The sequence below is a fragment of the Triturus cristatus genome, chromosome 4_1, assembly GCF_964204655.1.
Source record: "Triturus cristatus chromosome 4_1, aTriCri1.1, whole genome shotgun sequence".
NCBI classification, from domain to species: domain Eukaryota; kingdom Metazoa; phylum Chordata; class Amphibia; order Caudata; family Salamandridae; genus Triturus; species Triturus cristatus.
The window spans coordinates 18847082-18865428 of NC_140585.1; the positions used below are offsets into that span (position 1 = coordinate 18847082).

The following is an 18347-nucleotide window of genomic DNA, read 5'->3' on the forward strand; positions in this document are numbered from 1 at the left end:
ATAACCCATCTGCTCAACAGCCAGATTCTCTTGATCTTAAAATGATGAAAGGATGTACAGTCCCTGCTGGAGTCTTCACTTTGGCCTGCAAATGGCACACAGTTCTCCTGACTGAGATCAGGTGGGATCCAAGATGGACTCGGGTTACTTTACATGCTCTGGATAAGCAGGATGTGGCCTCCCTGATACTGCGGATGAGGGAGAAATCCCACCTAAAAGGCTGACAGACACCAACATCTAGTCACCAAGATGCCAGCAAGAGCCCTATGGCATGAGCTAAGAACATCACAGACAATGCTATATACTGGCAGATAATAAGAGGGACCATAATCTGGTTGAAACACTTTGAATAAATAAATAAATGCTCAGACCAGTCCATGGCCCTTCGTGCAGACAGCCCCTTCTATCAAATGCTTCTGTTGTGAATGGCTTTCACTGTGGAGACGCCTGGCTGTGCCTTAAGCTGACTGTACCATGTCATTTACAATCTCATTGCCAGTGTGTGCCACTACTGGAACTGTAGTTAGTACTTTGTTGAAAAATAAGTCTGTTCAACTACAATATCAAATGAATGCTGTCCATGGTGTGGTGATGGTAGTTATTATAATTATTTTGTAAATCATTTTTCAGTGGTATGGACCTATTGCTTCAGTGTTCCCTGAAGCTTTCTTTAGTGGTTCTTTCCTCTTGGAGTGTTCCATGTAGAATGTTTGTTGTCAAACCAGAAACAGTGAAGGGCTGTGGACTGGAGAATTCCTAGGACAGCTGTGGCTGGAGTTTCTTCCACGTCATCCTAATAAATCTTCCTGATGCTTACCTCTCTACATTTTGATTCATTGGACTACTCTTCTACTTCTACACAAGGAGAACGCTACCTTGCATATCATAGACAAGGTCTTTCTGACAACGGATGAAGATGTCCCCTGCCTCCAGATATTGGGGAATGTCTCAGCTGCCTTAGTCACTGTTGATCATCCCACCCTCATGGGCACCCTGGAGCCTTAAATAGGATTCACCAGTGATGGCCTTCTTTAGTTCTTCTACCTTTGCAACCAACACTAGTTTGTTTACAAGACACAAAAGATCCCTATGACATGTAGCGTCCCCCATTCTGTCCCCACTCATCTTAAACCTACACATATGATGCTCTACTCACAGATAACAGCTTCAAGATTCACCAATATGCCGTAGATTCTCAACTATTCTTGAAAATCTCCTCTGCTTCAGACATCCAATGCCTCAATCACTGCTTGCAACTTGTCCAGACCTGGATGCACTCTGCCCACCTGAAGCTGAACCAACCCAGGCAGCAATACTATTATTTGCCAAGAACAACAAACAAGAAACAGCAAAAACCTGCATCAATGACATGAACTTTGACAGCATCAAACCCCAGCTCTTATCAAATTCCAAGTACTTGGATGCATCTTGGACACCAACCTTACCCTCATAAACATATTACTCAAAAAGCAAAGAAATCCTGCTACCAGTTCTCTCTTCTAAAGAAAGTCTTATTCTTGTGAGTGGCTTGTGGTCACGACATTCGGGCTGATATTACAGCGTTTCGACCTTTTTGTCTTCGATTTTTATGTGCTTTTAACATAGTATGATAAACACTGCTTAATAAATTATGGGCAGGAAAGCGGCATTGCACTTGAGCTGTGAAGTATTTTGTTGATTATGCTCTCTGGTGCACTGCAGCTCTGCCGATTGCATGGAGAGAGCCCCTGCCGACTTCCCTCATTTCTGGGTATTCGGAGGAGGGAGGTTAACGCTTTAGTGGCATCAGTTCCTCTACCTAAACAGATGAGGGATCGGATACGCAGTGAACGTATGCAGCGGGTGTTTCGCTGGCGCACCAAAGGCAAGCCCGCTTGTGCCAATCTGTGCCTGGACCGGGCCCAGGGCCCGTCCCCCTGGCCATTTGAATGGTGCTGTCTCTGCGTGGAAGACATATTCTAGTACTAAGTTGTGGGCACTAAACTCTTCAGGCGACAACCTGACTGCCCTAAAATATTCCCACAGGGCTCAGATTTGTCATTAAATACATGCCCGGCTTGCAAGCATCATTTTCATTCTGTGCCTGAACATGTTAGGCCTCTCAGCTCTGCCCCTTTAGACAGAGGTCAGGTGATCATTCCATCAGGATTAGATGAGTTTTAATCAATGCAAGATCTCTGGTCAAGCACCACTTGGAAGTGGCTGAACTTATAGACTCCCATCTGTTTGACCTCGTCTTTGTGTGAAACCTGGGCTGATCAGTCGTCGGGTCCTGAAACGACGGCTCCAGTCCCATTGTTGCTTTAGGATTTACAGGCTTGACTAGAGGGACAGGAAAGGTTGGGGGCTCACTATTATCTACCGGCATATTTATGCAGCCTTCTTCTCTCCGTTCCCCAATACCGAGTGTGAGGATTAACTTTAAATTTAAACTTTTCAAATCTCAGTCATTCAATGGTCTCTTATTGTATAGACCTCTAGGACAAAAAACTCACTTTCCTCATGCAATTGGCCAGTCCCTAGAATACTCTCTCTCCACAAGTTATTTCACTTTGTTTGGGGATTTCAATGTTTATTTAGAGAAGTGAGTTGACAAGGATACGGCTGCTCTCCTCGAGCTAATGTCCGGCTTTCGCTTAGAACAACGTGTGACTGGGCCTACCCACTGTGCCAGGCACACTCAAGGTGGGATTTTTTCCAACTATAATCTCTCCTTTAATTTGACTATCCTCCCAGTAATGTGGTCTGACCAGAGTGCAGTTAGTTGGTAAATCTTTGTTGATCGCTGTACTGCCCCTAGCAGGGCTCCTACGAAGCTAATCTATTTCGGGGACTGAAATAAGGTCACGGCCCAGGACCTGGTCTCGGCTCTCGCTAATCCTACGCCCTTGAAATCTGACTCTCCCCACTAAATGGTTTCCAATGACACCTTTGGTTATCTGGAGCAATGAATGGGTTGAGGCCTGTTAAAGAGTCCCTTTCTAGAAGGAGCAAACCTACCTCTCCATGGATCGGGGTGTTGTTCCGGGCTGCTAAGAAATCCTGTAGGAAATAAGAACAGATATGGAGGGACAAGTATGATAACAATGAGAAAGAGAAAGAAAAATATAGATTGCTGCTGTTGAACTATAAGAAACTGATTTTGAATGAAAACTCTATAGAAGCAGCTAGCTGCTGCTCCTAGGCCCTCTTCCAAGTTGTTTCCGAACTCTCCTCTCCACATCCTTTCAGAGCATATCAATCAGGATTTCTGTTACTGCCTGGCATCCTTTTTTCTGAACAAAGACGAAGTTATTTTTAATAAGTTCACTTCTGTCACTGCAACACTATCCGCTGGGTACAACGACTGTCCATGTGACATCAATAAGCAGTTGTTTCTTGAATTTACTTCTCTTTCAGTTGACCGAGTTAGAGAACTGATTCTTTTAACTAAATCCGGTTCCCCTCATGATCCTTGCTCTTCAAACATTTTACATCTCATTCCGGATCTGGTTGCTGCCCAACTGATGCCCATCTTTAATTCAATATTTAAGATCAGTTTATTTCCCAAAGCTTGGAAATCTGTCTCTATTCTTCCTCTGTTAAAGAAAACCAACTTGAGCTTTCTTGACCCTTACAGCTTTAGACCGGTCTCCAGACTACCTCTCCCTGCAAAGATGAAAGAGAAAGAAATGAATCTCCAACTATCGGCTTTCGTGAACAGCAACCGATTGCTGGACAGCTCCCAATATGGGTTCCACAGTGGGCACGCCACGGAATCGGCTCTGATTGTAGCCACTGAATTGATCAGGGCTATAGTTGACTGGGCAGTGCTGCCCTCATCCTCCTTGACCTGACGGCAGCTTTTGACACCGTCAATCATGGTCTACTGTTACACAGGCTGATGGATTTAGGTGTGGATGGGGCTGCCCTGTCCCTCTTCAGATCTATGTCACACCGTTGGCTGACTTTGTAAGTCATTTGGGTTTTCCATTGTCTCATATGTAGATGACACTGTGTCTCTTTTCAGAAGTGGCCCAGACTTGAGTTAATCATAGCGGGCATGCATGTGAGTGGTTGTTATCTGGATGGATGTGTACTGCCTCAAGCTGAATTGTACAAAAACTGAAGTTATTCTATTTGGTAACGACTCTTCCTTTTGGAGTACCTTGTGGTATCCGGAAGAATTGCGTTCCCTCCCGGTACCTGTGAAAAGCGTGAAAAATCTGTGTATCCTGGTTGATGTTAGCCTTACCTACAAGAAACAGGTTAACAAAGTAATCTTTACCTCCTTCTTCAAGCTGAGCATGATCAGGGGGATAACACAGTTGAAGACTCACCTCTTGAGAGAACACAGCCCAGCTTCTCCTGCCAATAATTGTTGCCTTAATGCTCTCCTTTGACCCTGTACAGAGTTCTGCTGCCTTTTGGCTAGGTCTGTTCTATAGAAAATACCACATATATACATCAATAGATGATATGGCATTGCTTTGGAGTCTGGTATGCCTTAAATCAAGCTGGTTGAGATCCTCATACATTTGTGAAAGGGACAAAGTAGGATTCTTTATTCCTCATCCTCGTACTTACGAGAGGTGAGGATTCATTTGTGACCTTGGTGAGCCATCCCTTTAAAAAAAGATCACACAAAGCACGTTAAGGGAAGGTAGGTAAACTTTTTTGGGATTGTTTCTAAAAGAGAGGGTTTGTATAGGCTGTTGGTGGAGGGGAGATGGACCTCTCTTCATCAAGTAAGGAATGGGACTGGAAAGGAGAAGAAGCAGTAATCATTTTTCGCAGTTAACTCTTCTGTCATTCAGTTTATGCTCGTCTTTGACCATGTACTTTTTTGCGTTAGGTCTCGGTTTGTGCTATAGAAATACCTTGTGCATACATACATACACCTATACATACATACATACATATATAAATACACCTATACATAATAAATACATACATACAGGCATACATACATGCATACATACATACATGTATGCATGCATATATACAAGTATTCATACATACATACATGCATGCATATATAATTATATATGCATACATACATGCATACATACATACATATATAAATAAATTTTTTTTTTTTTTTTTTTTTTTTTTTTTTTTTTTTTTTTTTACTTCCAATGATGCGGCACACAGGGATTCAGTAAAGTTTAGTTGATTTATTCAGCAAACACTCAACCAACGCGTTTCAGCCTCCTGGCTTTGTTCACGGTCAGTGAGCCCTCTTCTCTTTCTACATTTATACCATATAGCCACTATGAAGCATTATGGGATCTGTAGTTTAACATTGCAATTTACACAATCAACAACCATTGTATGAGGGACAATTAGGCAATAAAGTTATTTAAATCAAAGCTGTTAATTCACATTGAAATTCATATGGTTCGCGCTAAGCAGCAAATCACTTGGGGTCATGTGTATAGTACTCTGAATCATTCCGTGAAAATTAATATATATTGGTATAGTACCATACAATTCGCGCTAAGCAGCAGATGTTTATTAAGACATGTTAAGTGCCAAAAAATCACTATATAAGTAATGTGATTGGATCTTGGTAAAGTATCAAAAGGTTTTTGAGACTGTAACCCTCAGTGTGATTTGGTATAGTACCCCAACTTATAGTTACAGCAGTTTTAACATGTCTTCCTTGATCATTATACTAGTCCCTTCCAATTAATTCTCAGTCTAAATGTACATAAAGTTCCTCATCATTGTTCATCCCTTTAGGGGTCTTTGTTCTCAGTCGGATGATGCACTTAGATTCAATTTGGCGTAGTTTCTTTATACGATTTCCTCCTCGTTCATCTTGTGATATCATATGAATTCCAAAGAAACTCATCGCTCTCCAGTTACTTCCTTGACATGACGCCATATGTTTGGCAGTGGCGTAGGTTAAATCTTTATTCTTTACTGCTCTCACATGTTCAAGGATGCGTTTCTTCAACGTACAGATTGTACTGCCGATATATCGCATCCCACAGTTACATTCAATTATGTATACCACATGTGTTGATGTGCATGTGATTCTTTGGTCTATTTTGAATGTTTTGCCATCAGGTTCTGTAAATGATTTCATGTTTCTTCCGATCTTGCATGCTTTGCATGTGTTACACTTCTTGAAACCTTTTTGTTGGTGTTCCAGCCAATTAATTTGGTCACTTTCCTTAAAATGGCTTGGTACTAGTGCATCTTTCAGAGATTTGGTCTTTCTGTACGATACCATTGGTCCGTTACCTAATGTTTTCCCTATGTCAGGATCACCCGAAATCAGATGCCAATATTTCTTGATTTTATTTATTATTTGGCCACTTTCCTTACTGTAGGTTGTCACAAATCTCGGTATTTGGTCCTTTTTCTGTATATTGCTTCTGGGTTTAAGAATTTCTGTTCTTGATTTCATATCAATCTTTCTCTTGGCTTTTTGTAGGTCTCTTTCATTGTAGCCTCTTGCTCTTAGTCTATCCATTGATGCTGCAATCTGATTGTCTGTGTCTTTTGGTTCAGAGCAATTCCGTTTTAATCGGGTGAACTCTCCATAGGGTATACTCTTAATCAGACTCGTCGGATGGAAGCTGGTGCCATGAAGAATGCTGTTTGTAGCCGTTTTTTTGCGAAACAGTGTGGAATGGATTTTATTGTCTTCAATGTAAATTTTGGTGTCCAAAAAATCAATTTCTTTGCTGCTTGACATACATGTGAAAGATAAGCCAATGTCATTATTTTTCAGTTTTGAGTAGTATTGTTCGAAGCTCTGTTGTGATCCGTTCCAAATTATGAATAGATCATCAATGTATCGGACCCAAAGTATTATGTTGTCCAATTCTACTTGATTTTCAGAGCCCCATGCTGTCACCTTCTCCCACCAGCCCATGGTGATATTGGCATAGTTTGGAGAAAATGATATGCCCATGGCTGTACCACACTGTTGTCTGTACAACTGTTTGTTGAAAAGAAAAACATTGTTCGTCAGGCAAATTTCAATCATTTGAAGTAGCATGTTTGTGTGCTGAAGTTCTGAGATATTTCTTTGGCTCAAAAAATATTTACAAGCTCTTAGTCCTACTTCATGCCTTATGGATGTATATAGGGATACCACGTCAATTGTAATTAAAAGATATTGTTCGCACCAATTTATTCCCTCTAAAATCCGAAGGAAGTCACCCGTATCTTGAATGTATGAGCTCATTGATTTCGCGATTGGTGCCAAAAAAGTATCCACATATTGGGACATGTTCTCATACAATGATTCACAGGATGCAACAATTGGTCTTCCCGGTGGGTTTATGAGAGTCTTATGTATTTTGGGCAAAAAGTATATCGTGGGAATAACTGGAAAATCATTAGTGAGAAATTTAAGTTCTTCTGCGCTCAAGAGATTTCTCTCATGACATGCTTGCAAAAACTTGTTCAATTCCATTGTCATTTTATTAATTGGATTCTCTTTTATTTTGCAATAGTTGGTTGCATCGTTCAACTGGCGCAGAGCTTCTTTCACGTACTCTTGTGTATTCATGATGACGATATTTCCCCCTTTATCGGCCGGTTTAATAGTCAATTTTGAGGGTTACAGTCTCAAAAACCTTTTGATACTTTACCAAGATCCAATCACATTACTTATATAGTGATTTTTTGGCACTTAACATGTCTTAATAAACATCTGCTGCTTAGCGCGAATTGTATGGTACTATACCAATATATATTAATTTTCACGGAATGATTCAGAGTACTATACACATGACCCCAAGTGATTTGCTGCTTAGCGCGAACCATATGAATTGCAATGTGAATTAACAGCTTTGATTTAAATAACTTTATTGCCTAATTGTCCCTCATACAATGGTTGTTGATTGTGTAAATTGCAATGTTAAACTACAGATCCCATAATGCTTCATAGTGGCTATATGGTATAAATGTAGAAAGAGAAGAGGGCTCACTGACCGTGAACAAAGCCAGGAGGCTGAAACGCGTTGGTTGAGTGTTTGCTGAATAAATCAACTAAACTTTACTGAATCCCTGTGTGCCGCATCATTGGAAGTAAAATTGATGAATTGGGTCTGGATCCGACCCCTATGCAGAGCACCCGCACTTGAGCGCGCAGGATCGATTGGATCCCATTGTGGCAAATATAAATAAATATGCATACATACATGCTTATATGCATACATACACACAAACACCCATACATACACACAACATGCATACATATGTCCATAGCCACAGAGAAAGGGCACTTGGTGGTGCTTGATTCTTTCTTAAACAAACACTTCCTTCTACGAAGTTTCGAGTGTGTTTCTTAGACTCCAAACCCTATAGAAATTCAATCAAAATATATTCCTTTGGGTGTCAGTGGTTCATTGTTTCTGCTTACTTGCCGGGCGAGCTCTGGTCATAGCTCCAAGATGCCCTCTTGGGGGAACGTTGCACTTTGCAAATGTTAATACAATTCTATTCCATTGATATGTGATTAGGGAAAGCAGGAAAAGTTGCACCCACTGATGGATGTACCCCGTATTTGTGTAGGGTGTGGAACAGTTTCACCAGCGAGCTGTCTGATGCAAATTGTTTATAGTAAAGGAGGGCAAGCGCCATCTATAAAGCCCCAGCGGCAATCACAAGAATGTGTGGGATTTCATAGACAATAGTCCTAAGGAAGGAAGTTCTAATATTAAAGGCAATGATGTAATGTGTGAAGATTGGATAAGATAGGTGTAGAAAAGTCATCTTTTTTGTCCTGATCTACCCCATTTATTGACTGAGATTAGTGGTTACTGACTCTGAAAGTTCCCTAGGCTCTGCTAACCAGGCTCAGGGCCAGTGCTCTGTCCTCAAACGGTATGTGGTAATGGGTATGATTCTAATTGGCCAAGACAGCCTACCTTTAAACCCCTAGTATATGGTAGAGCACTCCTGTGGTGTCTGGTGTCATTTTAAAGCCAGCTGTTCCCTGCAGGCTGGTTTTGCCTATAATATTATGTCCAAATTCGACTTTGGAATTAAAAATACTTCCATAGTCCAAAACTACCTTTTTTATACATGTAAGTCACCCCTAAGGTCTGCCCTAGGTACCCCAGGGGTAGTGTGCATTGTTATAAAAAGCAGGGACAATATAAAATATGTTTTATATGATCTACTATGGAAAAACAGACAAAGTTGTTTTTCCCCAATTGTAGTGCTGCTAACCCCATAGGCTAACATTGAAACACTTTATTAAACTTTAACAAAGTCTAACTTGTGATTGGAGTTGGCTAGCAATGTGAATCAAAGTATCACAATAAGTGGTACAATAAATCTAGCAACTTGCCAAGCTCGGATTTGTTATAACTATTACAGAAAATTAGTTTTAGAACTTACTTTCCTGAAGTTACCTAAAACAGCCCTGTAGCAGCTATTTCGGAGTGACAATCCTTTGACATCCTGAGCTGCTCCCTGAATGAATGTGAAGAGATCTGGGGCTGAAACAATACAGCCATTTGTTGGGAGAAGATTGCTTCCTGGAAAAGCCAGAGAGCGGAAGGGGGCAGGGGAGATAAACTGAACTTCGAAAGCAGGAGAAAAGATGTCACAGGACCCAGGCCAGCCCCCACTCCCTTGATTCCCAGCTAGATGGGAGCCCCCCAAATTTGATTAGGAGTGGGTCTGGAAGGGGAGTGTAATGAATTGTAAGCTGCATCTGTGGAGTAGGTTAGCCATACACACACCAGGGGAGAATATCTCCATTTACATTTTTTGGAGAACAGTGCATTTTGGGTCAAAAATATACTACACTTTGCAGGAAGTGGTCTTGTCAGAGGGAGGCAACTTTGCCGAAGTTGGATGGGTAGCCCCCCTATTGCCAGCCCAGAATGGGTGGATAAATATGGCAGAGCTGCAGGAACTCCTGAGGTCACTGCTTGGAACATCTAAAGAATGAATGCCCTGCTGGACCCTTGAACTGCACCCCAGAAGATTTTGCACTCAAAAGAACTGCATTTTGTGCACTCTCCAGTCCCCACAAAAGAAGGACTGGACCTGATTCATGGAAAAGGATTGGACTCCTGAACAACAACAGGTAAAGTGCTGGAAGAAGCCACCTGCAACAACCAAAACGAGGACCTCTGCAGCTGACAAACTACATCTATATTTTACTGGACTGACCAGGTGCATTGTGGCAGATGGACTCCCAGACCCCAGAGGCAATCCTGAGCTTCTGAACCCTTGGCTGGTGCTCCTGGACAGTTTTAATCTCAAAGGAATCTACTAAGAAGAATTTCGGGAAGTTTGGTACGCAGCTCCAGAAGAAGACTACCTCAACGTCAAGAGTCAAGCTGCTGTTGTTGACTCTAGAATTGGCCAGACCATGCTGGTTTGTCCTGCTGAAAGCCCCAGAGCTCTTCACCATCAACAAAGACTTCCTGTGGCTTACTGAGTCTTCGCGCTGCAGCAGGCCGCCATCATCAAAGCCAACTCAATCAATCAATCAATCAATCATGGAACTTATATCGCGCACTACTCACCCGTAAGGGTCTCAAGGCGCTTGGGGAAGGGGGTCTGCTACTGCTCGAACAGCCAGGTCTTGAGCTGTTTCCTGAAGGCCAGGTGGTCCTGGGTCATCCGCAGGTGGACGGGTAGGGAGTTCCAAGTCTTAGCTGCCAGGTAGGAGAATGACCTTCCTCCAGCGGTGGCTCTCTGGATGCGAGGGACGACGGCGAGGGCGAGGTTAGCGGAACGTAGCCGGCGGGTGGGCGTGTAGAAGGTGAGGCGGCTGTTGAGGTACCCTGGGCCTAGGTCGTGGAGGGACTTGTGTGCGTGGGTGAGGAGTCTGAACGTGATCCTCTTGTTGACCGGGAGCCAGTGCAGGTCTCTCAGGTGGCACGAGATGTGGCTGCGTCGGGGGACGTCCAGGATGAGTCGGGCGGAGGCGTTCTGAATACGCTGAAGTCTTTTCTGAAGCTTGGCCGTAGTACCGGCGTAGAGGGTGTTTCCGTAGTCTAGTCTGCTGGTGACGAGAGCGTGGGTGACCGTCTTCCTGGTCTCGGTTGGGATCCATCGGAAGATCTTTCGGAGCATGCGGAGGTTGTGGCCAACTAACCTAGGCACTCTCCCCTCTCCTTTGACAAAGGTGGGGAACCTATCACATGTTGCTGTGATAACCTGGGTACACAGTTCAGTGAATGCAAGCGGTGCTCAAATGAAGATCCTTTATATGCCACACACCACACATTGGCTCGAGCTTCCTAAATGGCAATTATTTCTATAACCCATCTGATCAACAGCCAGATTCTCTTGATCTTAAAATGATGAAAGGATGTACAGTCCCTGCTGGAGTCTTCACTTTGGCCTGCAAATGGCACACAGTTCGCCTGACTGAGATCAGGTGGGATCCAAGATGGACTCGGGTTACTTTACATGATCTGGATAAGCAGGACGTGGCCTCCCTGATACTGCGGATGAGGGAGAAATCCCACCTAAAAGGCTGACAGACACCAACATCTAGTCACCAAGATGCCAGCAAGAACCCTATCGCATGAGCTAAGAACATCACAGACAATGCCATATACTGGCAGATAATAAGAGGGACCATAATCTGGTTGAAACACTTTGAATAAATAAAAAATGCTCAGACCAGTCCATGGCCCTTCGTGCAGACAGCCCCTTCTATCAAATGCTTCTGTTGTGAATGGCTTTCCCTGTGGAGACGCCTGGCAGTGCCTTAAGCTGACTGTACCATGTAATTTACAATCGCATTGCCAGTGTGTGCCACTACTGGAACTGCAGTTAGTACTTTGTTGAAAAATAAGTCTGTTCAACTACAATATCAAATGAATGCTATCCATGGTGTGGTGATGGTAGTTATTATAATTATTTTGTAAATCATTTTTCAGTGGGATGGACCTATTGCTTCAGTGTTCCCTGAAGCTTTCTTTAGTGGTTCTTTCCTCTTAGATTGTTCCATGTAGAATGTGTGTTGTCAAACCAGAAACAGTGAAGGGCTGTGGACTGGAGAATTTCTAGGACAGCTGTGGCTGGAGTTTCTTCCATGTCATCCTAATAAATCTTCTTGATGCTTACCTCTCTACATTTTGATTCATTGGACTACTCTTCTACTTCTACACAAGGAAAACGCTACCTTGCATATCATAGACAAGGTCTTTCTGACAACGGATGAAGATGTTCCCTGCCTCCAGATATTGGGGAATGTCTCAGCTGCCTTAGTCACTGTTGATCATCCCACCCTCATGGGCACCCTGGAGCCTTAAATAGGATTCACCAGTGATGGCCTTCTTTAGTTCTTCTACCTGTGCAACCAACACTAGTTTGTTTACAAGTCACAAAAGATCCCTATGACATGTAGCGTCCCCCATTCTGTCCCCACTCATCTTAAACCTACACATATGATGCTCTACTCACAGATAACAGCTTCAAGATTCACCAATATGCCGTAGATTCTCAACTATTCTTGAAAATCTCCTCTGCTTCAGACATCCAATGCCTCAATCACTGCTTGCAACTTATCCAGACCTGGATGCACTCTGCCCACCTGAAGCTGAACCAACCCAGGCAGCATTACTATTATTTGACAAGAACAACAAACAAGAAACAGCAAAAACCTGCATCAATGACATGAACTTTGACAGCATCAAACCCCAGCTCTTATCAAATTCCAAGTACTTGGATGCATCTTGGACACCAACCTTACCCTCATAAACATATTACTCAAAAAGCAAAGAAATCCTGCTACCAGTTCTCTCTTCTAAAGAAAGTCTTATTCTTGTGAGTGGCTTGTGGTCACGACATTCGGGCTGATATTACAGCGTTTCGACCTTTTTGTCTTCGATTTTTATGTGCTTTTAACATAGTATGATAAACACTGCTTAATAAATTATGGGCAGGAAAGCGGCATTGCACTTGAGCTGTGAAGTATTTTGTTGATTATGCTCTCTGGTGCACTGCGGCTCTGCCGATTGCACGGAGAGAGCCCCTGCCGACTTCCCTCATTTCCGGGTATCCGGAGGAGGGAGGTTAACGCTCTAGTGGCATCAGTTCCTCTACCTAAACAGATGAGGGATCGGATACGCAGTGAACGCGTGCAGCGGGCGTGTCGCTGGCGCACCAAAGGCAAGCCCGCTTGTGCCAATCCGTGCCTGGACCGGGCCCAGGGCCCGTCCCCCTGGCCATTTGAATGGTGCTGTCTCTGCGTGGAAGACATATTCTAGTACTAAGTTGTGGGCACTAAACTCTTCAGGCGACAACCTGACTGCCCTAAAATATTCCCACAGGGCTCAGATTTGTCATTAAATACATGCCCGGCTTGCAAGCATCATTTTCATTCTGTGCCTGAACATGTTAGGCCTCTCAGCTCTGCCCCTTTAGACAGAGGTCAGGTGATCATTCCATCAGGATGAGATGAGTTTTAATCAATGCAAGATCTCTGGTCAAGCACCACTTGGAAGTGGCTGAACTTATAGACTCCCATCTGTTTGACCTCGTCTTTGTGTGAAACCTGGGCTGATCAGTCGTCGGGTCCTGAAACGACGGCTCCAGTCCCATTGTTGCTTTAGGATTTACAGGCTTGACTAGAGGGACAGGAAAGGTGGGGGGCTCACTATTATCTACCGGCATATTTATGCAGCCTTCTTCTCTCCGTTCCCCAATACCGAGTGTGAGGATTAACTTTAAATTTAAACTTTTCAAATCTCAGTCATTCAATGGTCTCTTATTGTATAGACCTCTAGGACAAAAAACTCACTTTCCTCATGCAATTGGCCAGTCCCTAGAATACTCTCTCTCCACAAGTTATTTCACTTTGTTTGGGGATTTCAATGTTCATTTAGAGAAGTGAGTTGGCAAGGATACGGCTGCTCTCCTCGAGCTAATGTCCGGCTTTCGCTTAGAACAACGTGTGACTGGGCCTACCCACTGTGCCAGGCACACTCAAGGTGGGATTTTTTCCAACTATAATCTCTCCTTTAATTTGACTATCCTCCCAGTAATGTGGTCTGACCAGAGTGCAGTTAGTTGGTAAATCTTTGTTGATCGCTGTACTGCCCCTAGCAGGGCTCCTACGAAGCTAATCTATTTCGGGGACTGAAATAAGGTCACGGCCCAGGACCTGGTCTCGGCTCTCGCTAATCCTACGCCCTTGAAATCTGACTCTCCCCACTAAATGGTTTCCAATGACACCTTTGGTTATCTGGAGCAATGAATGGGTTGAGGCCTGTTAAAGAGTCCCTTTCTAGAAGGAGCAAACCTACCTCTCCATGGATCGGGGTGTTGTTCCGGGCTGCTAAGAAATCCTGTAGGAAACAAGAACAGATATGGAGGGACAAGTATGATAACAATGAGAAAGAGAAAGAAAAATATAGATTGCTGCTGTTGAACTATAAGAAACTGATTTTGAATGAAAACTCTATAGAAGCAGCTAGCTGCTGCTCCTAGGCCCTCTTCCAAGTTGTTTCCAAACTCTCCTCTCCACATCCTTTCAGAGCATATCAATCAGGATTTCTGTTACTGCCTGGCATCCTTTTTTCTGAACAAAGACAAAGTTATTTTTAATAAGTTCACTTCTGTCACTGCAACACTATCCGCTGGGTACAACGACTGTCCATGTGACATCAATAAGCAGTTGTTTCTTGAATTTACTTCTCTTTCAGTTGACCGAGTTAGAGAACTGATTCTTTTAACTAAATCCGGTTCCCCTCATGATCCTTGCTCTTCAAACATTTTACATCTCATTCCGGATCTGGTTGCTGCCCAACTGATGCCCATCTTTAATTCAATATTTAAGATCAGTTTATTTCCCAAAGCTTGGAAATCTGTCTCTATTCTTCCTCTGTTAAAGAAAACCAACTTGAGCTTTCTTGACCCTTACAGCTTTAGACCAATTTCGAGACTACCTCTCCCTGCAAAGATGAAAGAGAAAGAAATGAATCTCCAACTATCGGCTTTCGTGAACAGCAACCGATTGCTGGACAGCTCCCAATATGGGTTCCACAGTGGGCACGCCACGGAATCGGCTCTGATTGTAGCCACTGAATTGATCAGGGCTATAGTTGACTGGGCAGTGCTGCCCTCATCCTCCTTGACCTGACGGCAGCTTTTGACACCGTCAATCATGGTCTACTGTTACACAGGCTGATGGATTTAGGTGTGGATGGGGCTGCCCTGTCCCTCTTCAGATCTATGTCACACCGTTGGCTGACTTTGTAAGTCATTTGGGTTTTCCATTGTCTCATATGTAGATGACACTGTGTCTCTTTTCAGAAGTGGCCCAGACTTGAGTTAATCATTCCGGGCATGCATGTGAGTGGTTGGTATCTGGATGGATGTGTACTGCCTCAAGCTGAATTGTACAAAAACTGAAGTTATTCTATTTGGTAACGACTCTTCCTTTTGGAGTACCTTGTGGTATCCGGAAGAATTGCGTTCCCTCCCGGTACCTGTGAAAAGCGTGAAAAATCTGTGTATCCTGGTTGATGTTAGCCTTACCTACAAGAAACAGGTTAACAAAGTAATCTTTACCTCCTTCTTCAAGCTGAGCATGATCAGGGGGATAACACAGTTGAAGACTCACCTCTTGAGAGAACACAGCCCAGCTTCTCCTGACAATAATTGTTGCCTTAATGCTCTCCTTTGACCCTGTACAGACTTCTGCTGCCTTTTGGCTAGGTCTGTTCTATAGAAAATACCACATATATACATCAATAGATGATATGGCATTGCTTTGGAGTCTGGTATGCCTTAAATCAAGCTGGTTGAGATCCTCATACATTTGTGGAAGGGACAAAGTAGGATTCTTTATTCCTCATCCTCGTACTTACGAGAGGTGAGGATTTATTTGTGACCTTGATGAGCCATCCCTTTAAAAAAAGATCACACAAAGCACGTCAAGGGAAGGTAGGTAAACTTTTTTGGGATTGTTTCTAAAAGAGAGGGTTTGTATAGGCTGTTGGTGGAGGGGAGATGGACCTCTCTTCATCAAGTAAGGAATGGGACTGGAAAGGAGAAGAAGCAGTAATCATTTTTCGCAGTTAACTCTTCTGTCATTCAGTTTATGCTCGTCTTTGACCATGTACTTTTTTGCGTTAGGTCTCGGTTTGTGCTATAGAAATACCTTGTGCATACATACATACACCTATACATACATACATGCATGCATAAATACACCTATACATAATAAATACATACATACAGGCATACATGCATGCATACATACATACATACATGCATTCACACAGAGATACAAACATGCATGCAGGAAGAGGTGTGGTGCAACGGACAGGGCAGCTGACTCTGAAATACGGGGGCTCATGGTTCGATCCCCGGCGCCGGCGGCAGGTTAGCCCAGCACCTTGTGACTCTGGGCAATAGCTCGCTTAATCTTCACGACGGCCCCCAGCGCCGGGACACCTCTCTGGAGGTAGCTGTGTGCTTTACAAATGCTGGTATTTCATTCTTTTCATTTCATGCATATATGCATGCATTCATTAATTCATGCATACATACCATACAAGCATGCATACATACATGCATACATGCACACATACATAAATACTTGCATACATACAACATAAATCTTGATATATTACCTTCCATAATCATGGTTCCCTTCCATGTACTTGTGTATCTATATAGTTATTACGTTACTCCTACTGTAAAAACAACACACATGCGTCTCTCCAATGCACTACCCTTTGTTTCACCCTGTAGCTCTCTCGGTATATTCTCTACCTCCACTCTCTGGCTCATCCCAAACCTCATTCTACTACTATGAGCTCCAAAATATCTCTTTCTAGGCTCTTCCATCTTCTATCCCTCCTTGCATCACCCCAAACATCATTTTACTACTAAGATTGCATAAACAACCCTTTCTAAATTCTTCCCTCATTTATCCCTCTTTAGACTCATCTGAGACCTCATTTTACTACTAGGACCTCCCTACTACTAATGTTTCCCAATAAACACTTACTAGACTCTCCCCTCTTCTAGCCCTCCATTACCCTTTTCAACTCAACAAAAAAACTCACATGTCTACCACTCAAATTAACTCATATTTCACTATACTAATGCACCTCTTATCCATTTTACTTCTGAAGTAGTGTGCTACTTGCCGAAGAGCACTTCAACACCTCATCAGGGTTCGTAAGTGCTAGATAAATACAATTACATACATACATGCATACACACATGAATGTATACATAAATACATACATGCATACATACATACATGTATGCATGCATATATACAAGTATTCATACATACATACATGCATGCATATATAATTATATATGCATACATACATGCATACATACATACATATATAAATAAATATGCATACATACATGCTTATATGCATACATACACACAAACACCCATACATACACACAACATGCATACATATGTCCATAGCCACAGAGAAAGGGCACTTGGTGGTGCTTGATTCTTTCTTAAACAAACACTTCCTTCTACGAAGTTTCGAGTGTGTTTCTTAGACTCCAAACCCTATAGAAATTCAATCAAAATATATTCCTTTGGGTGTCAGTGGTTCATTGTTTCTGCTTACTTGCCGGGCGAGCTCTGGTCATAGCTCCAAGATACCCTCTTGGGGGAACGTTGCACTTTGCAAATGTTAATACAATTCTATTCCATTGATATGTGATTAGGGAAAGCAGGAAAAGTTGCACCCACTGATGGATGTACCCCGTATTTGTGTAGGGTGTGGAACAGTTTCACCAGCGAGCTGTCTGATGCAAATTGTTTATAGTAAAGGAGTGCAAGCGCCATCTATAAAGCCCCAGCGGCAATCACAAGAATGTGTGGGATTTCATAGACAATAGTCCTAAGGAAGGAAGTTCTAATATTAAAGGCAATGATGTAATGTGTGAAGATTGGATAAGATAGGTGTAGAAAAGTCATCTTTTTTGTCCTGATCTACCCCATTTATTGACTGAGATTAGTGGTTACTGACTCTGAAAGTTCCCTAGGCTCTGCTAACCAGGCTCAGGGCCAGTGCTCTGTCCTCAAACGGTATGTGGTAATGGGTATGATTCTAATTGGCCAAGACAGCCTACCTTTAAACCCTTAGTATATGGTAGAGCACTCCTGTGGTGTCTGGTGTCATTTTAAAGCCAGCTGTTCCCTGCAGGCTGGTTTTGCCTATAATATTATGTCCAAATTCGACTTTGGAATTAAAAATAGTTCCATAGTCCAAAACTACCTTTTTTATACATGTAAGTCACCCCTAAGGTCTGCCCTAGGTACCCCAGGGGTAGTGTGCATTGTTATAAAAAGCAGGGACAATATAAAATTTGTTTTATATGATCTACTATGGAAAAACAGACAAAGTTGTTTTTCCCCAATTGTAGTGCTGCTA

At 42.8% G+C, this 18347-nt stretch overlaps 1 protein-coding gene across 1 annotated transcript in view; it reads left to right on the forward strand.

Annotated features, from left to right (window-relative positions):
• LOC146839328 (arylsulfatase A-like) overlaps positions 1-18347 on the forward strand; it is a 179685-nt gene that overhangs the window by 144002 nt on the left and 17336 nt on the right. The window lies entirely within an intron of this gene.